The 21,833-nt window shown below is 43.5% G+C and overlaps 1 long non-coding RNA gene across 3 annotated transcripts in view; it reads right to left on the reverse strand.

The window, feature by feature from the left end:
* Window positions 1–2,940: 2,940 nt before the first annotated feature.
* The window catches only part of LOC120405317, a 34,218-nt gene continuing 15,325 nt past the window's right edge, over window positions 2,941–21,833 (reverse strand). Inside the window, exons 1-5 of one of the 3 annotated variants that reach the window (XR_005598492.1) lie at window positions 15,532–15,781; window positions 15,160–15,438; window positions 5,798–5,974; window positions 5,086–5,371; window positions 2,941–3,155 (exon numbers count right to left, since the gene is read on the reverse strand). This is a non-coding gene — a long non-coding RNA (uncharacterized LOC120405317). Of the gene's footprint in view, window positions 3,156–5,081; window positions 5,372–5,797; window positions 5,975–15,159; window positions 15,439–15,531; window positions 15,782–21,833 lie in introns of those variants that run through there. The other 2 variants (XR_005598490.1, XR_005598491.1) reach the window with 2 other exon arrangements.

Below are 21,833 nucleotides of genomic sequence, written 5' to 3' on the forward strand. Positions count from 1 at the left end.
CACCTCCCTAGGTAACCCATTCCAGTGCTTCACCACCCTCCTAGTGAAATAGTGTTTCCTAATATCCAACCTAGCACATACTCATGCTAGCTGTCTCTCGTGGAGCTAGTGCGAGTATAAATAGCAGCGTAGTCGTGGCATCATGGGTAATGGCAGCTGAGGCCTGGCTGAGCGACACAGTACTTGCCCACCAGTTTCAGGCAGGTTTGTGCTCAGCATGGCTCAGCTGTGCCCTCTCTGCTGCTACCCATGCTACGGGGCTAGGCAGCTGTTTATACTCATGCTAGCCAGGGAATTGCATGCCGAGCTCCTACTGTACATGTAGCCTCAGTGGCAATCTGCATGGCCTCAGATGGAATTCATGGGGTCTGGGGGAATTTTCTTAAAATCAAACTCTCTCCCCAGTGATTTTAACAAGTGGGCAAATTCTGACCGAAAAGATGTATTGTCAGAGTTTTTTCTGACCAGTTCCACTTTTCAAGTGCATGGGCACTAGAGATCCTTTGAGGGTTTGTCCTCGTGTCCAGTCCAGAATTTCCCCTTCCTGACTGTTCTGTAGTGTCCCAGTTGGTTGCTGCACTCCACCACGATGGTGACTGCTTTTCAGCAGTGGTGTGTGTGTGTGTGTGTGTGTGTGTGTGTGGGCAGATGCTTAGCTGGTGTAAATTGCCATTGCTCCATTGTCTACAATGCAGCTGTCACCATCTATCTACAAAAGCTAAGGATCTGTCCCATTGTGTCCAACCTTATTGCTAAACATGAAATGGTTCCTCATCATTTGGGTCAAGTAGGAGACAGGCAATTTCCCAACAGACCAGGGAACATGTCTGGCTGTGCCTATTGCTGCAGAAATGCATTAGGGGAATTGAAGATCAAAGATGCCCCACCCAACCTTCTTTTACACCGGGATTTCTCACACAGGGGTCACCGCTTGTATAGGGAAAGCCCCTGGCAGGCTGGGCCAGTGTGTTTACCTGCCCCATCCTCAGGTCTGGCTGATCGCGGCTCCCACTGGCTGTGGTTCGCTGCTCTGGGCCAATGGGAGCTGCTGGAAACGGCGGCCAGTACGTCCCTCAGCCCACGCAGCTTCCAGCAGCTCCCATTGGCCCGGAGCAGTGATCAGCCGGACCTGCAGACGGGGCAGGTAAACACACTGGCCCAGCCTGCCAGGGGCTTTCCCTACACAAGCAGCAACCCCTGTGTGAGAAACACTGTTTTACACCCTCTGAGGATATAGGTGTTGTTTTTTTAAACCCACAGCAGGAAACCAGGCAGGAGTGGGTCTGGGGAAGGTCCAAGGGAGAAGCATAGCAATGATGCAGAGAGAAAGAGGAACTTTAGAGGTAACAGGGCTTCCCTTAGTCTAATACCGATCCTGGTTCAGTTTTAGAAGAAAGAAACAATTTCTGAGCTGTTTCACAATAGTCACATGACACACCCCTACCAAGGCACAAAGCAGTCCCTGCTCTTCGCTCAGTGCATGGACTGATCCCTCTTTGAGCCCCCTAAGGAGTCCAGTTCTGGTGTTCACAATTCAAAAAGTCTGTTGTTCAATTGGAGAAGGTTCAGAGAAGAGCTGTGAGAATGATTAAAGGGTTTGAAAACCTTCCTGACAGTGGAGGTCAAAAAAAGAGAAGGTTAAAGGATCACTTGATCACAGCCAACAAGTGCTCACATGGACAGCAAACATTTGATAAAAGAGGGCTCTGCTGCCTTATAGACAAAGATATAACAGATCCAATGACTAGAAGTTAAAGCTAGACAGATTCAGACTAGAAATAAGATGCACATTTTTGACAGTGAGGGACATTCACCACTGGAATAATTTAGCAAGGGTGGTGGTGGATTCTCGATCACTGGAAAGCTTTAAAGCAAGACTAGCTGTTGTTCTAAAAAGGATGCTGTAGTTCAAAGAGGAATTAATTCAGGGACCTTCTCTAGCCTGGGTTGTGCAGGAGGTCAGATTAGATAATCTCAGTGATCTCTTCTGGCTTTATAAACTGTGAATCTCTAAATAAGACACAGCATAGGTGGAGAGGAGGAGGGCAGAATGTGGTTCCAACTCTCCCTCCCACACCAGCTGGCAGAGCTGGCCAGACACACACAGGGGAACATCCTGAAAGGAGTAGGCATTGAGAGCTCCAGGGAGTTCCAGGATAAAGTTGGACCAGGAGGCAAGACTGAGCCCTAAATAAGGGATGTGCAAATAAGTCTTCTGCTGTCTCCCAGTCTCAGTATTTATCATGGCCCCCCATCCACACAATATCTGAGAACCTGGAGCCACTGTCCCAACCCTACCCACTTTGCCTACTCGGCATGCAGTTCCTTGCTCTGAACAGCTTCAGTTCTTTCGTTCCTCTTCACCATCCAGGCATCTCTACTTTTCTCCCCAATTAACCTTATGATATTTCTTCACGTGGGCCAAAGTACTTTATCCAGCAAATGAAATGTCCCTTCCAATCCTGTTTGCTTTATTAATAGCTATTTTATTAAATGTGGAATCTTTTTTTTCAGTTTTATACTGTGTCCAAAAACTGCACCAGTCTGCCGTTGTAAATTAAAAGTGCCCTTAAGAAACCCTATACAACTCTAATAATATTTTTATGTGCAGAGCTTAATTCTCATTGATTTTCAAGTGGTTTCTGTCAGTAAGCAAAAGTCAGTTGCCTTGTTTTTAATAAGACATTGCTTTCCCCTTGCTGCAGAAGGGGCCCAGGCATATAAACGATTCCATGGGACGTTACTTACCCACTACAGGGAAATCAGGCAGCAAAAATACCAATAATAATAAACATAAGAAGGAGTCAAAGTTAAAAATGGGATGTGAAATAAATAAGGACGCTGCCTGCAAATATATGTGGGTACTTAAATTATTAATTGCAGACATAAGCAATTAAAATTGGAAATAGGATAAGACATTGCTTTTTTATTTGGCTTTAATTTCAGCTAGGCAGGAGCACAGATCATACAGCAATAACAATAAGAAACTGCTAAAAAATTAATCAAAGCATCGAACAATGTAGAGGATGATCTGGCAGACATGTAGGACCAGATATTTGTTACCATGGGAAGTTCCATTAATGGGTAAATGTTTGGAGCTTCAGATCCATTATGTACTGAGCTATTTCTACTTCCATAAGCCCTGAAAAAGATACCTATCAAAAAAAGGAAAGGAAAATGTATTTATTAAAACTTTTGACAATATATATTAGTGGGGCTACACACTTTACACTTTTTGAGGATCTGTCTCCTGGTTGTTTATTCTAATGTGGTGAGAGATATATGTGGGTATATATAGACTCAGAGAAATGTCAGGCTGCACGGGATCTTGGAAGTCATCAAGTCCATCCTCCTGTGCTAAAGCAAGACCAATTAAGCCGAGGCCATGCCTGACACGTGGTTGTCCAACCTGTTCTTAAAAAGCCTCTAATGATGGAGATTCTACAACTTCCCTTGGGACCCTATTCCAGAGTTTAACCACCTTGTCGTTAGAAAGTTTTCCTTAACATCTCATCTAAACCTCCTTTGCCACAGATTAAGCTGAGAACAAGTGCTCACCATCCTCTTTATGACAGCCCTTAACACATTTGAAGACTGTTGTTGAGTCCTCAGTTCCCTCTAAGCTGCATAGCCGCACAGCAGCCTATTAAGTGCAGCACAGACGCTTCAGGACTGCAGCGGGACAGATTCCTATCCTCCAGCCCTGGACCCAACCCAGCCCAGGCATGGACCTGCCGTGGCCAGGGGAGAGATGCCTATCCCATGTCCCCAGCCCTGGAGCTGCCACGGTGGGGAGAGGCTGCCCTCCCCCTCAGCCCAGGTGCTGTTGCAGGGACAGAGAGCTGGGGGGAGTCCTCTCTCTCCGTCGCAGCCCCAGGGCAAACTGCACCCCAAAACCCTCATCCCTGGCCCCACACCAGAGCCTGCACCCCCAACTGGAGCCTTCACCCCCCTGCACCCCAACCCTCTGCCCAAGCTGTGAGCCCCCCCCAACTCCTAACCCCTCGGCCCTATCCCCACCATGTGGATTTTGTTATGTACACCAATATGGAGGCGATGTATCACACATGGCCTCCATACTGTTGCACATAACTAAATTAATTCCCCACATGAGTGGGAAAAATTAGAGGCAACCTTGGTCAGGTCCCTCCTCCGTCTTCTTTTCTTGCTGTCGTGGTCATATATATTTTTTTACCTTTTTTCATAGGTTGTGTTTTCTCAACCTTTTATCAATTTGTTGCTGTCCTCTGGACTCTCTCCAATTTGACAACATCTTTCTTAAAGTGTGGCTCCCAGAATTGGACAGAGTAGTCCAGCTGAGGTCTCACCAGTGCTGAGTATAATGTGATAATACTTCCTGGGTCTTACATGCAACACTCCCGATACTATCTTAGCCTTTTTTGCAACTGCATCACATTGATTGACTCATATTCAATTTATGATCTACTATAATGCCCAGATTCTTTTCTGCAGCACTAACACCAAGCCAGTTATTCTCCATTTTGTAGTTGTGTGTTTGATATTTCCTTCCTAAGTGTAGTACTTTGCACTTATCTTTATTGAATTTCATCTTGTTGATTTCCAACCAATTCTCCAATTTGTTCAGGTCATTTGGAATTCTAATCCTGTCCTCCAAAGTGCTTGCAACCCCTCCCAGCTTGATGTCATTTGCAAATTTTACAAGCATGCTCCCTACTCCATTATCCAAGTCATAAATGAAAATATTGACTAGTACCGGAGCCAGGATTGACCCCTGCAGGACCCCACTAGATACATTGTGCTAGTTTGTCAGCAAACTATTGACAACTACTCTTTGAGTGTGGTCTTTCAACCAGTTGTGCATCCCCTTACAGTAATCGCATTTTGACCACATTTTCCTATATATAAGAGAAATGTATTATGTATACTTCTATGCGTGTGTGTCTATGGAAGACCTAGATGTTATGAGGCAGATCCTCAGCTGATGTAAGCTGCCATAGCTCCATTGATTTCACTTTATACCCACTGAGGATCTGCCTATAGATAGATAGATAGAGGGGGTGGCTGAGGATAGATAGATAGATAGATACATAGATACATACATACACTGGCTTCTGTGGTGCTGACTCTAACATCCTGGGAACCAGGGCCTTCTGTTAGCTGCCTTCTATAGTTGCCTGTTCTACCCTTCAGGCCAGGGTCTCACCTTCAAATAAAGAGAGTGACCTTTTGGACCTCTACCAGCAGAGAACCTGGTCTTCCATTTAAACAGCCTTAAAATCCTTGAAATCGTCTCTGCAGTCAAGCTCTTTCTTCGGGGATGCTTTACAGGGGCGTGACACTGAGCTAGAGAGGGTTAAGCAACCAGCAGGCTGTGTGACCTGAAAACAGCCTGTAAGGACACATTAGAAGAGTTTTAAAATGGTAAACAGGGCTATTCCTTGTAGATAGTTAGCAAAGCCATGTTAACTAGGCCTGTATTGTTAGAGAATCAGAAGAAGAAACTAATTTTATTTGTCTGTGTTTACCTTTATCTTGTTAGAAGTCTAATTAGCTTGTAAATGCTAAACGTTGGTTCCTGTCTATAATATATCATTACTATATTCTATTGATTTAGAGATCAAAAGGGGATATTAACATTAACATTTAGATGGAACTTGTGATGTAATAATATCATTGTCTTTATTTCTCTTTGAAGTTTGTAGTAAACGACCTATGAATATTTGAATGATTAACTGTCTTATGCTAATGAAAGTAATTCATTATCAATGTATGCATAGGAAATAGAGATTTACTTCAAAGCAACAATGCACATTACCTATTCTTCATCCAAGGAATGCCTGCTGTGCTCATTTGCTGCCAAGAGGCTTATCATCGGAATTTCAGCTATAAAGGAATATTCAGCCTCATCCTCACTATCTCAGATCTGCTTCAACTTTGTCAGGGGCAGTCTAAGTCACAAGACTGAGGTCTCCAGGTCTATTCTGAATTAGCCCTGCAATTTTTATGAAAAAAATTTGAATAAACTCTGCACATGGATTGCCTGTTAGACTATAACTTCTTTAATTAATTCCAGAAGGATTTCTACAAATTAGCAGCATCACCATCTCTGCCATGAAACTGACCTAAGAACTTTTTTCATATCTGTATGTATAATAATCTTTTAACCACAGTAACTCTCTTTTCTTTTTTAGTAAATCTTAGATTTAATTAATAAGGATTGGCTTTTTTGGGTATATTTGAGTAAAATCTGAAATATTCACTGACCTGGGAGGTAATGTTTCCAATCTCTTGTGATTGGTAGAACTTTATATATGGTTATTAAGGTTTTTAGTAACCCTCACTGTGTTAGACTTGGCTGTGTGGGTGGGAGCCAGCAGCTGGGTTGCTTAAAGGGAACCGTATTTTGGCTTCTTGGCATTACAGAAGCAGTTTGGTTACTGGTTTGGTGAAATTTAATCTAATAAACCACCAGTTTTGAGGATCGTCTGGCCTATTCTTTGCAGTTTGCCCTGATTAAGCATTCTCAGTATATCCCCTCCAGCAATCACCGTCACAGGTGGGAACATCATTATTTTGCCTAAAATACATTTTATAAATAAAGCTAAGAAAGGTGTAAACATGGGGAGTGAATAATTTAAATTCAAGTGCAAAATAATCCTAATTAAAAATGTTTTAAAACCATGTTTAAGAAGGAAAAGGTCAATGCTACCCCCAGTGTCATTTTAGCAGATCATATTGATGAGTTTGTGGAGCTTCCCTGCCAGTTCATCACTTCCAAACTTGTAGGCTTCAGCTGATTTGCCATCTGGCCCTGCTTCTTTATTGTTCTTAGTTCGCATAATGGCTCATGTTACTTCTTCGAGGGTGGGGGGGGGTCATCAAGAGATTCTCTTTCATGCCGTTGAGGTATAGCTTCGGTGGTGGCATAAGAGACAATTGACTCACGGTTCAGGAGTAGCTCAAAATGCTCCTTCCATCTGGATTTGCTGGCTTTGCTGTCCTTAAAATATGTTGACCAATCTTGGGCTTGGAGTGGTGTGGGTCCATGGGAACGTGGGCCATAAATGGCCCTTATTGGCTGAAAGAAACTCCTCATGTCATGTTTATCAGAATAAAGCTCAAGCTCCTTGGCCTTTTTTTGCCACCACTTATATTTGATGTCACAGATTTTCCTTGGGTTTCAGCCTTGAGTTGCTTGGATGGCTCTTTCTTCTGCTGATGTGATATGTCGTTTTGCCACATGCAATGAGCTTGTCTTTTCTGGTCAAGCAAGCCCTGAATCTCAGCATCGTTCTCATCAAACCAGTCTTGGTGACATAGCCAATGGACTCAGCACATGCCGAGAGAATCCCTTCCAGAAATTTTAATTATCATCATCAGCTGTAGGCATAGCGACAAACTTCTCTTGGAGACACTGCTGAAGTTTCTCCCGAATCACTATATCTTCAAGGGACTTGACGTTGAATTTCTTTCATACTGATTTTGCCTGCTTGCAATGTCTTGAGGTGATCTGGAAATTCATGATTGATCTAACAAGGCGATGGTCTGCCCAACAGTCATTGGTTCCATGCACGGCCCTCGTATGCGGACATCCTTCTGATCTCGAGCTCTAACAATAACATAACCAAGCAGGTGGAGTGAGCGTGTCTCCAGGTGGTTTTATACTTCTCAGTTTGTCTAAAGATCAGGCTATCTTCTATGCATTTGCTCAGAAGGAGGATGCCATTGGAGTTAGCCTTTCCTATGCCTTCTTTTCCAATAGTGCCATTCCAGAGATCTGACTCCTGCCTGACTCTAGCGTTAAAATCTCTCAGGAGAATGATCTTGTACTCGTTAGGAATGTTGGTCAAAACTCTGTCAAGATTTTCATATCTGGTATAATGAGACTATTCCAGAAGATCTGAGAAATGCTAACATTGTTACAATCTTTAAGAAAGGAGATAAGTCAGAGTGTGGAAACTATCAAGGTATTTCCTTGCTAGCTACAGCAGGGAAAATTCTTGCTGGTATCCTCTTCAACAGATTACTTCCCCTTGCTAAGGAAATATTTCCGTAATCTCAGTGCAGTTTTAGACCATCCCGCCGGACAACTGACATGATATTTGTTGCCCGCCAAATCCAGGAAAAATCTTGGGAGCAAAATCAGGACTTGTACATGGTTTTCATTGATTTGACAAAGGCCTTTGACTCTGTCAATCGCGAAGCCCTGTGGAAGGTTCTGGCCAGATTTGGCCACCCTCCAAAATTTAGTAAGGTCCTAAGGCTTCTCCATGATCAGATGACTGCAACGGTTCTCGGTAATGGCCTTGAGATGGAGCCTTTCATCATCAAAACTGGGATTAAGCAAGGATGCGTTGTTGCCCCAACCCTGTTTTCCATCTATTTAGCAGTCATTTTGGTCCTTGTTAAAGACCGTCTCCCCAACGGAGTTGACATTTCATATAGAATGGATGGGCAGCTCTTTAATCTTCGTCTTCTCTGCTTGAAGTCTAAAGTCTTCAGGAGATCCATTACTGATCTTCACTATGCTGATGATTGTGTCATCCTCGCACAAACTAAGAATGACCTTCAGTCCATACTGGATTTTCTTGTACAAGCTTACTGAAGCCTAGGACTCTCACTCAAAGTTGAGAAGACTAAAGTGCATGTGACCACCACAAATCACCATTGAGTGTCAGACTCTGGAGACAGCTGAACATTTTTGCTACCTCAGTAGCCAACTTTCTCAAAATGCAAAAATCAACAGTGAGATCTAGCACAGGATCCAGTGCAAAAGTACTTCCTTTGGGAAATTGCTCTGATGCATTTTCATAGACTATGACCTATGCGGGACACCAAAATCCCGGTCTATAAGACAATTTTTGTTCCTACTCTCCTCCATGGGTGACCTATCGACAACACCTCAACAGTTTGGAGGGATATCACCAACGATGCCTCCAGAAGATCCTTTGTATCAAGTGGGAAGATGGCTGCACAAACACCAGCATCCTCACTGAAGCTAATGTCACCAGCATTGAAGCAACGATCCTCAAGCACCAACGTTGCTGGGCTGGACATCGTGGGCGAATACCAGACTCTCACCTCCCAGAAAAATTCCTCTACCCTCAGCTCACCCATGATCAGAGACCCCGGGATGGTCAGAGGAAATGCTAGAAAGACACACTGAAAACATATCTTAAGAAAACTGATGTGGACATCACAAGCTGGGAAGAGCAAGCCACCAACCAACCCCAATGGCGCCATATACTCCATCAGACAGTGGCCCACATCTAGGAGAAACACCTTGCCCTTGAAGCTGAAAAGAGAGAGAGGAAGAAGGGGAAAAATAACCTTCTCCCAGCAGGCTGCTTTACCTACTGCGGGCAGATTTGAGGTTCCAGGATCAGACTCCTGAGTCATTTCAGGACCCATATGTAAATCCATGGTAGAGATAATCCTGGAATCGAGGGATTGCCAATCAAATAATCAATCATTGCTGAGTATGTGATCACCACAGAGTTCCTGGGAGCTGCAGAAATGAAAGCAGATGACTAAGGCTCCATTAGAGCAGAAGACAGTGAGAAGGTGTGGTGCTGAGACCACTGCCTGTCATGGTGATCAATGTTCATAGAATCATAGACTATCAGGGTTGGAAGGGACCTCAGGAGGTCATCTAGTCCAACCCCCTGCTCAAAGCAGGACCAATCCCCAACTAAATCATCCCAGCCAGGGCTTTGTCAAGCCTGGCTTTAAAAACCTCTAAGGAAAGAGATTCCACCACCTTCCTGGGTAACCAATTCCAGTACTTCACCACCCTCCTAGTGAAAAAGTTTTATTCCTAATATCCAACCTAAACTTCCCCCACTGCAATTTGAGACCATTACTCCTTATTCTGTCATCTGGTACCACTGAGAACAGTCTAGCTCCATCCTCTTTGGAACCCCCTTTCAGACAGTGGAAAGCAGCTATCAAATCCCCCCTCATTCTTCTCTTCTTCAGACTAAATAATCTCAGTTCCCTCAGCCTCTCCTCATAAGTCATGTGCTTCAGCCCCCCAATCATTTTTGTTGCCCTTCTCTGGACTCTCTCCAATTTTTCCACATTCTTCTTGTAGTGTGGGGCCCAAAACTGGACACAGTACTCCAGATGAGGACTCACCAATGTCGAATAGGGGGGAATGATCACGTCCCTCAATCTGCTGGCAATGCCCCTCCTTATACAACCCAAAATGCTGTTAGCCTTCTTGGCAACATGGGCACACTGTTGACTCATGTCCAGCTTCTCATCCACTGTAACCCCTAGGTCCTTTTCTGCAGAAATGCTGTCTAGCCACTCGGTCTGTAGTCTCTAGAAGTGCATGGGATTCTTCTGTCCTAAGTGAGGGATTCTGCACATGTCCTTTGTCTAGGTCCCTCTGTATCTTATCCCTACCCTCCAGCATATCTACCACTCCTCCCAGTTTAGTATCAGAGAAGTAGCTGTGTTAGTCTGGATCTGTAAAAGCAGCAAAGAGTCTTGTGGCACCTTATAGACTAACAGACGTTTTGGAGAATGAGCTTTCGTGGGTGAATACCCACTTCGTCGGATGCATGTAGTGGAAATTTCTAGGGGCAGGTATATATATGCAAGCAAGAAGCAGGCTAGAGATAATGAGATTAGTTAAATCAGGGAGGATGAGGCCCTCTTCTAGCAGCTGAGGTGTGAAAACCAAGAGAGGAGAAACTGGTTTTGTAGTTGGCAAGCCATTCACAGTCTTTGTTTAATCCTGAGCTGATGGTGTCAAATTTGCAGATGAACTGAAGCTCAGCAGTTTCTCTTTGAAGTCTGGTCCTGAAGTTTTTTTTGCTGCAGGATGGCCACCTTAAGATCTGCTATTGTGTGGCCAGGGAGGTTGAAGTGTTCTCCTACAGGTTTTTGTATATTGCCATTCCTAATATCTGATTTGTGTCCATTTATCCTTTTCTGTAGAGACTGTCCAGTTTGGCCGATGTACATAGCAGAGGGGCATTGCTGGCATATGATGGCGTATATTACATTGGTGGATGTGCAGGTGAATGAACCGGTGATGGTGTGGCTTATGTGGTTAGGTCCTGTGATGGTGTCACTGGTGTATATATGTGGGCAGAGTTGGCATCGAGGTTTGTTGCATGGATTGGTTCTTGAGTTAGAGTTACTATGGTGCAGTGTGCAATTACTGGTGAGAATATGCTTCAGGTTGGCAGGTTGTCTGTGGGCGAGGACTGGCCTGCCACCCAAGGCCTGTGAAAGTGTGGGATCATTGTCCAGGATGGGTTGTAGATCCCTGATGATGTGTTGGAGGGGTTTTAGCTGGGGACTGTATGTGATGGCCAGTGGAGTCCTGTTGGTTTCTTTCTTGGGTTTGTCTTACAGTAGGAGGCTTCTGGGTAAATGTCTGGCTCTGTTGATCTGTTTCCTTATTTCCTTGTGCGAGTATTGTAGTTTTGAGAATGCTTGATGGAGATTTTGTAGGTGTTGGTCTCTGTCTGAGGGGTTAGAGCAGATACGGTTGTACCTCAGTGCTTGGCTGTAGACAATGTTTAGTGTAATCTGCAAACTTGCTGAGGGTGCAATCCATGCCATCCTCCAGATCATTAATGAAGATATTGAACAAAAATGGCCCCAGGACCAACCCTTGGGGCACTCCGCTTGATACCGGCTGCCAACTAGACATGGAGCCATTGATCACTTCCCATTGAGCCCGACGATCTAGCCAGATTTCTATCCACCTTATAGTCCAATCATCCAGCCCATACTTCTTTAACTTGCCGGCAAGAATACTGTGGGAGACCATATCAAAAGCTTTGCGAAAGTCAAGGAATAACACATCCACTGCTTTCCCCTCATCCGCATAGCCAGTTATCTCATCATAGAAGACAATCAGGTTGGTCAGGCATGACTTGCCCTTGGTGAATCCACGTTGACTGTTCCTGATCACTTTCCTCTCCTCTCTGTCTTATTATTCCCTTGTACTCCCCCATTGTTCTGACTGTACCCATATGTTGTCTCTTATCTTATACTTAGATTGGATGCTCTTTGGGGTAGGGAGTGGCTTTTTGTTCTGTCTATACAGTGTCTAGTACAGTGGGATCCTGATCCATGACTAGGGCTGCCAGGCGGTATGGTAATGAATAATAATAAAACAGGGGGTAATGATTCTCGCATAGTGGAGGCATAGTTCTGTAGGTACATTCACATCTCTGTGTACATAGTATATTCCTCAGGGATTGGGGCCCCAGTCCAGAAAAGCACCTAAGCACATGTGCATGGATTGCCCAGTTGAGTTCTCTTGAATAAAGGTTTGCACATCCTCAAATGCATTGCAGGATCTGGCCTTAGGCTCCTTTGCAGCCTAGGGGACCATATACTCTTCCTACTGGAAACAGAGGAGAATGTGAAGGTTCCCATTTCACTCTTAGTTTGCATTCACATTGAACATGGTATCACAAAGAACATGTCTGGGAAGAGTTTACTATGCAAGTTGATGAGTGATTAGCTGTAGATGGATGTTTTTATCCTTGTGAAGAGATAGTTAGAGAGAAGAGAGAGTGGCTGCCACTATATTTCAATGCCATAATTGAGTTGGAAGGACTCTTAAATCCTGGAAAATGCTTTTCAGTCCTTAAAAAGGTAGTTTTAAAAACCCTTTATATTTGCTTTTGACAGCTGCTGGAACTATTACAGTAGGAGATCACATAATTAACTGGGAAAGTTCTTTGGGAGTTTGATACCATCATTTATCATGATAATACTAGCAACCAAGAACATCTTGGCATGTGATGGATATTTATTCAGCATTACCTACTCACAACACTAAAAAAGAAATTACTCATTGCTAAGATGGGCACAAACCAGAAGCCCGAATCCTAACACCTACAACCATGCAGGGAAATTAAAATCCAAATCTAGATCTGGTGCCATATGATTGATCCAGAAAACAACCTCCTGGATCCAAACATCAGACTTGGGGAGTCAGATCTGAGTGCATTTTATGACTTGAGCTCCTCCGCAGATAAGGATGCATGGGCTAGGCTGTGTGCAAGCCTTCCCTTTTATTAATACAAAGTCTATACATGGAAAAAGCCCTCAACTTGGGGTGCCATATAGGCAGCAGAAATACACGTGCTCTGTCTGTGTTAGCACACCAGAGTGTGCAGTGAGCAGATGATCCCGTGGCCATGTTTCTGGGACCTATATTTAAAATCGATAGATTGATCTAATTCAATTAATTTATTTATTTAAAATGCATCCATCTAAAGCTCTGGGGCCACAAACAGAAATTATGAATACTAATCAAAATACAGCAGAAGCTTTTGTTTTTAAAATGGCTTTAAAATGTTTTCTTAATCCATTCCACTCAGCTGGTGAAATATAATCTGTTACAGACTCCAATGTCAGAGTTCCTCAGGAACTTACTTTACAATTAAGCTCCAGTGTGCTGTCACATCTGCCAAGTCTTAGCCATGGCAGCACGTGGCTTGCTAATTTTGAAGCACTTGGAGGAGAGGAAGGTGATCAGAAACAGTCAACATGGATTCACCAAGGGCAAGTCATGCCTCACCAACCTGATTGCCTTCTATGATGAGATAACTGGCTCTGTGGATATGGGGAAAGCAGTGGATGTGATATATCTTGACTTTAGCAAAGCTTTCGGTACGGTCTCTCACAGTATTTTTGCCAGCAAGTTAAAAAAGTATGGATTGGATGAATGGACTATAAGGTGGATAGAAAGCTGGGTAGATCATTGGGCTCAATGGGTAGTGATCAAAGGCTCGATGTGTAGTTGGCAGCTGGTATCAAGCGGAGTGCCCCAAGGGTCTGTCATAGGGCCATTTTTGTTCAACCTCTTCATTAATGATCTGGATGATGGGATGGATTGCACCCTCAGCAAGTTCATGGATGACAGTAAGCTGGGAGGAGAGGTAGATACACTGGAGAGTAGGGATAGGTTACAGAGTGACCTAAACAAATTGGAGGATTGGGCCAAAAGAAATTTGATGAGGTTCACCAAGGACAAATGCAGAGTCCTGCACTTAGGAAGGAAGAATCCCATGCACAGCTACAGGCTAGGGACCGACTCGCTAAGCAGTAGTTCTGTAGAAAAGGAGCTGGGGACTATAGTGGACGAGAAGCTGAACATGAGTCAACAGTGTGTCCTTGTTGCCAAGAAGGCTAACGGCATATTGGGCTGCATTAGTAAGAGCATTGCCATCAGATTGTGGGAAGTGATTATTCCCCTCTATTCGGCACTGGTGAGGCCACGTCTGGAGTATTGTGTCCAGTTTTGGGCCCCCCACTACAGAAAGAATGTGGACAAATTGGAAAGAGTCCAGCGGAGAGCAACAAAAATGATTACGGGGCTGGGACACATGAATTAAGAGGAGAGGCTGAGGGAACTGAGATTATTTAGTCTGCAGAGAGAAGAGTGAGGGGGGATTTGATAGCAGCCTTCAACTACCTGAAGGGGGTTCCAAAGAGGATGGAGCTTGGCTGTTCTGAGTGGTGGCATATGACAGAATAAGGAGCAATGGTCTCAAGTTGCAGTGCAGGAGGTCTAGGCTGGATATTAGGAAACATTATTTCACTAGAAGGGTGGTGAAGCACTGGAATGGGTTACCTAGGGAGGTGGTGGAATCTTCATCCTTAGAGGTTTTTAAGGCCCTGCTTGACAAAGCCCTGGCTGGGATGATTTTGTTGGGGTTGGGCCTGCTTTGAGCAGGGGGTTGGACTAGAACCTCCTGAGGTCTCTTCCAGCCCTAATCTTCTATGATTCTATGGTTCTATGAATTCATCATATATCTATTTGCCCAGTGCCACCATTTTACTTTTCCATTCAGGCTGTCAAATCAGGTATCTGTTCTGTGTCTTCCTCCTCTGGTTCTTGTAGATCCCTCCTCATCACAGTACCTGAGTTCCTTAGAGAAGTGTACTGAATGCCTTAATGAGCATCATTTGATCATTTGTGTGTGGTTCTTTTTTTGCTGTCTTCCTCTCATAACTTTGCACTGTCAAATCTAATTCCCGAAGGAATCAATAGCTTTCACTGAGTCTCTGAGATTCATTTTAAATCAGTCTGCCATTAAATAAATAAGTAAACAAACAACGCAGAACAGCACACTAATTGTGATTATAGCTAACTGAAGGATTATAGCCTATATTTATAAGGGAAAATTTATTTACCTGAGATCAGAATTCTGCTGTATAATCCCACTTTCCGTTCTTTCAAAGCAGCCAACTAGTGTGAGATATGGGTGTAAACCTCTGTACCTTGCCTAGAGGATTGTGATGAGATGCCTGAAGGAGCACAAACCTTTTTGATCTCTTGGGTCTGTAAAGTCCTTGTAAATCAGCATTCGCTAAAGATGGGTGAACCCATTTTGAGCTGAGCTTGGAAGGACTCACACAGCTTCAGGAGTTAAAATGGACAAAAGGAAAACTCCGGCTCTCTGGAAAAGCTTCCTGATGATGAAATGGATTAGACTGTGAAATAGTCTTAGGTGATAGGACCACCAGGACATGGGACATTAAAAAAATATAAGGCCTGGAACAAACCTGCATTGTCAGAGGTATGGATTAGATGATTCAAATGGTATATTTCATCTCCGATTTCCTTAGTGTTCTATCACGTGCTTTGATGAGTTGCAAAAAATACCTTCCAAAGCTACCTCCTGTATATTGTCAATTTAACCTTTTCTGCATTAAAGTTAGAAAGAATCAGCAATTGAGTTTTCTGTCTGCAAACACAATTAAGAGTGACAGATTTTTTTAAACACTAAAATGCCTCCGCACTAATGCAGTCACCTTCTCGGCTGGCATACTGGGGATCTCCAAAGCTAAAAGCATGAGTTGCTATCAGTTGAACTGAAGAACAAGTCTCCCAAATGAAAAGCTATAAGAGATTCCTGCCTTCTGTGGATTGGGCACAGAAGGAGAATGCATAACTCCCTGAACAGTGGGATACACACGCATTTACTCCTCAATGACAACTTGGCTTCTCTTTTGAAACAGAGCAAATCTTTGGCTTGTCCACACGAGTCTTTTCCTGTCTTCAAGCTTTGTCACTATTGAAGCTTCAGCACTTGGGCAGGAAACGTGTGCCAGCATCTGCTGGCATTTAAATTGCAGTGCCTAGAATTGGTAAAATGTTCCAAATTAAAAGGTTTTTTTCAATGAAAAATGACCTTTTTCCAAAATCAACATTTCCCACCACAAAAAAAACAAAACAAAAATGTCATCATTGCTGATATTTTTCTTGAAAACTCCCATGCCTTTCTGGATATTTTTTTCAAAATATTGACTGAAAATATAATCCAAATGGTTTTAGATTGTTTTCATTTATTGAAAACCATTTTTGATATTTTCAATAAAAGAATTAAATGCATGATTTTTTTTTTAAAAACGCAATACACATTCAATATTTTAAAGAAAAATTTGTCATTTTTGACCTCTCTGACTGAGTGACCCAGTTAGACAACACAATCGTCAGGACACCAGTGGACACATTTAAACTGGTGCATCTAACCTTGCAATCATTAGTGAAGGGTCTAGTGTAGACATAACATTATAGCTGCCTGTCCTTGCTTTGAATCTTGGAGCTTTATGCTCCCCTTAACCATCCTTGGTAGCCAAATCTCTTCCCACTCCCAATGTCCCTCTGCCCACACTCCACCCACTAGTGGGTGAGTAGCTCCTGGTCTTCCCATCATGGCTGGAGTCAAACTGTGATTTACTCTCCACATGCCTTCTTAGTTCCCTGAGTTATGAGACAAGGGCTGTGATCATCTAACCTTGAGTTAGTTTTTCTTCTATTCTCATTTCCCTTCTTCCTAGAAATCATCACACTCTGTTTATATTAATTACCTTAGGTAGTGCTGCTTGGCCAGAGTGCATAACCCTTACTCATATCGATGAGCACTTCGACACACCACGAGCCCCAAAGAAGGCAAGTGCTCACCAGCAAGAGTCAGGGTTGTCCAATCTCACCCACAGATTGGTCAATTATAATATCCGTTTGCGCAGATGGTTTAAGACAGAAAGATACTAAAAGTTTTCCGGGTCTGAACTCACTCAAACGGAACCATATATTGCTTCAGTTCTTTTGGCCGTTCTGGATCTTCTGTACAACACACATTCCTACAAGTTGCATTTTACTAGTATTCGCTCAAAATCACAAGTCTCACATTCAATTTCTAATCAGATGCAAAGCCACACTTCTTTCAAATGACAAATAAAATCTTGTGTTATAGGACTATGCACATTGTACTGCAGAAATCATTATATTTGATTGTATTCAGTCATGCTTTATGGGACTGACTTTCCAGTGAAGGGCAGTTATGTAAGCAGCCACCGATTTGTCAATGAACCCAAAGGTGAAAAAATAAACAAACAAAGCCACTCTGATTTGTTAACTCTAAAGATTCTGGGCCAGAGTCTCAGCTGGTATAAATCAGCAAAGGTCTTGAACTTAAGAATACCTGTTACATCCAGAAGTAAATTATAGCATCATAGAATCATAGAACTGGAAGGGACCTTGAGAGGTCATCTAGTCCAGTCCCCTGCACTCAAGGCAGGACTAAGTATTATCTGGACCATTCCTGACAGGTGTTTGTCCAACCTGCTCTTAAAAATCCCCAATGATGGAGATTCCACAATCAGTCTAGGCAATTTATTCCAGTGCTTAACCACTCTGACAGGAAGTTTTTCCTAATGTCCAACCTAAACCGCCCTTGTTGAAATTTAAGCCCATTACTTCTTCTCCTATCCTCAGATGTTAAGAAGAACAATTTTTCTCCCTCCTGCTCTCCTTCGCATTTGGGGGAAGTCGCTCTCCAGAACCACTTGTGTGAGTAAGGATTATTCAAGGTGAGGATGATCCAAGGGCTGCAGGACTAATTAGTGGAAACGAGCTCGTATCAAGTGCTCAGGATGGCCTGGAATTTGGGTAGCTACAGAGCTAAACATTCAGGTTTGCTGATGCTTTGCATGGCACAAAGGGGGAGTGGGTCAAGGAGGTCTGAAGCCACCTTTCCATCCCCTGGATACTGGGATGAGCCTGGACCCAATATGACCATCTCAGAGCTGCTTTAAGTTTCATCAGCTGGTAACTGGCAGCACCGCTGGGCTGTTCTACCGGCTGGGATCACATCACCCCATTCCCTCTCCTGCTCCTGACATGTACCCAGAAAACCACCTGGTCTGGGGATCCTCGTGGCTCTTACACCCCCTGAGAATTCCAGGCAAGCAGAATGCCCAGCTAGCTAGTTCAGCAGCACATAGAGAGGATGGGGCGGGGGGGTCAGGAATATGGACCATAGAATTTAATCCTACATAGCAACCCCTGAGCCTGTATCTGTTTGTAGTTCCAATTGAAGTCTATGGGAGTTTTATGTATGTAAAGATTGTCCAGTCCTAGGAGATTCATATTCGGGGAGCTGAGGTTTCATTGGGTTTAACAGTAAAAATACTTCCCCAATATAAAAACATATAAAAACATACAATTATATTTTACTCCTAACTCCCCACCACCACCACCACTGTTAGGCTGTTTCTTGTCAGGCCAGGCAGCACTGTGCTGTGCAATATGTGCTATCAATCAATCAGTGATAAGGAATTTCTTTTTCGGCTACAGATTTCTCCCTACAAGAGAAGAGAAGCATGAAAGTCATTTCATCCTCCAATATTTTGCTGCTCCTCCCCTGGGGCAGGATTTTAGCAGGAATTCCAAGAGCATGAAACACAAAGCTAGATGACTACTGCGAAAACTCATCTGTGAATATTCATTTGAATTTTTAAGTGGAATCTAGCTTTACCTGCCTTTTGTGTGCACTTCCCATGAATATTTTAGCAAGTGAGTTTACCAGAAGAGATGTCCATGGAAACGGTGCATTTTATGTAGCTATAGGAGAATTTTACATTGCTGAGGACGAGCATTGAAACCTACATCAGAAACGTGATTTTAAGAGGGGAGGCTGCACAGTCTACTGCATAGGGTGCTAGTCTGGGAGTCAGGAGACCTGGCTTCTCCTCACAGCTCTGCTACTGACTTGCTCTGTGACCCTGGGCAAGTCACATCCCTGGTCTGTGCCTCAGTTTCCCTCCCCCCCACCCTTTGTGTATCGTGGCAATTTATACAGTGAGCTGTTCAGGAGCAGGGGTTGTCTCCCATGATATGCTTGTATGATGCCTAACACATGGGAGCTTCTGTCTTGGTGGGGACCTCCGGATGCTTCTGTCATTCAAATAATACTGTGGAGTTCTATTAATCTAATCATGGCACACTGGTGGGAAGCCAAGGAAACTCATTGTGGAAAGCTTCTTCCTAACTTGCCAAACAATAATTACCCCCAGCAGCTATTTAAGGAATCATTTTGAATAACAAAATATATGTGGGGAATGAAAATCTGCTCATGGACAGTTTGCAAACAGAAGAGAGAGGTGGAATTCCTAGGATAGATGAGTCATTATGAATTATTCACCCTGTTCTACTGAAGAAGAGAAGCCAGCCCTTATCCTCCTTGGGGATAGGCTGCATTCCTGAGAAGCATCAGGTTGGGAAGAACACGCTTTCCCCATTATTGGAGTTCAGAGCAGCATTGGTATGCACTGTGGGTTCCTCTCTGCCCTTCTCTCTGTCTGGGTTACTTGTGCAGATAAGCTGTACTAACAATACACTAGACATCTGAAAAATGATGGCCCTTTCAAGTGATACACATATTTCATTTAATTCCAGCTGAGAGGCCGCCCTGGTGCTCTTTTGTTAGAAGGAAATGTGACCTTCCCCACCTCCCATTTGAAGCTCTACCAAAAACCCACTTGTTATCATCTCATTATTGTTTTATTTATCAAAGTCGGAACACGAAAGCAGCAGCAACATCTGAGAGCAGCGTTCAAGGATGATGGTGTTTTCAATTTCACTTGGCTAGTACGACTGTTGCATCTTTCTGAAATGGCAGCAGGGCAATACTAAAAAGAAAAGGCTCCATCCAACTCTCCTTATGCACAACGGGCCGAATTCTGCCACCTTCACCCATGCTGAGCAGTATTTTCTGTACTTAACCAAGGTCCTACACCAAACACAAATTGGCCATGCCCAACTATTGGAGCCGGTGTCCAGAATACATGGGAAAAGGTGGTTAAAGTCCAAACCAATTCAACCAACTCAAAGGATGAAGAATATTTTTGAAGCTTGTGAGCACGTGGCAGTGCAGAGCAGAGAAAGCAAAGGCAAGCCCCAGTGCTGGAAGGGGTCAAAATGAAAAGCCGCCATCTGCTTCCCATGTAGCAGGAAAGAAACAAAGCTAGCTCTGGCAGACTTCATTTATCATTCTGCCCCAGTGTAGTTCTCTACGCATTCTTTTGCTGTACTGTTGAGTTTGTTTGTGTTATGGAAATGTGATTATCTGACGCATGGAAATGAATTTATGGAAGGGGGAGAGATTGTGGAAGAGATAGCCTAGGGACCGTGATTCACCTAGCCTGTGGGGACTCGGATTGGGTAGGGAATCCCAGTCCAATGATGCTGTATTGCTCTGGGGTTTGTTCCCAGAGACTTTGTAAGTCTGTGTGGAGTTGATACCATAGCACAGCACATCTGACTGCACAAAAAACAACTGCAGGGTACTGAGTCTGTGACTTAAAAATAGGGGGTTATTTAGCTTGGAAGCTCTTTTACTATGTGTCTGTACACGGCCTTGCGCAGTGGGGCCTGGATCATGGTTGAGGTCTCTGGGTGTTACTGTAATACAAATAATTAATAATGAAAATGAGTGAAAAGGATTATTTACCCAAGAACAGAATCTGGTTCTGTAGAAGCAGCAAAGAATCCTGTGGCACCTTATAGACTAACAGACGTTTTGCAGCATGAGCTTTCGTGGGTGAATACCCACTTCTTCGGATGCAAGCTTGCATCCGAAGAAGTGGGTATTCACCCACGAAAGCTCATGCTGCAAAACGTCTGTTAGTCTATAAGGTGCCACAGGATTCTTAGTGTGCATTTGCTTTCAGAAGGGCATTTATACCTATTTGGAAGCACCTGCCAGAATTTAGCCATATATTGGCAAAACAACTCTACATATATACAACTCCAGCTGAATAAAACTATGTGGAAGAGAAATCAATCAGAGAAATCACAGATGCTGAGATGAGTGAAGATTTAACAAGCTGGGACAGCCACAATCCAACTCTACTTTTAGCACCTCTGGCTAGATTCTGTTCTTGGGTAAATACGTCCTTGGAGCCGGAAACGGTGCACTGGCCTTGGGAGCTACCCCCTGCTGTAGCGGGTTAGCAATCCTGGCTCTCTTGGTAATTTTCAGCCCCGTCAGATTCTGGCTTTCTCTCCTCCAGCAAACATTCATGAAGTTGTGGTGATTTCCTATTGATTTTCTGGCATAGGCACAGGTCAGAACTTCACTTCTATGCTGTGGGGCTCATATGTTTTGCAGTCATTCAGCTTAAATGACTTTTTTTCTTTCCCCCTGTGATGGCTGAATAAGAGAGGAGATTGATGCGCAAAAGGAAAATGAGATTGCTGCTGTTTCCTATGCTGTGCCTTACTGATATTAATAATTGAATACATCTAAGATTACTTTTATTGGGGAAACAATAAATGTTTAATAAGTGAATGAGCAGTCCATCATAACAGTGAGTACTAGTCACAAGGCTGTTGGGGAGAGAATTGTTGGTGCATTAAATCATCATAGAGACATTTTATTACCCTTGCTGTGTCATTAACACCAAACATTATTCTGCAGCGAAATGAGGTAACTAGAAAGATAAAATGAGATTTTAGTAGTGACAATATGCAGTCTCATAAAATGTGTGAGCTTTGATGCTTTTAAATTGAGCTCGGAGAC

This window comes from Mauremys reevesii, linkage group 4 (assembly GCF_016161935.1).
Source record: "Mauremys reevesii isolate NIE-2019 linkage group 4, ASM1616193v1, whole genome shotgun sequence".
In the NCBI taxonomy this organism is placed as follows: Eukaryota; Metazoa; Chordata; order Testudines; family Geoemydidae; genus Mauremys; species Mauremys reevesii.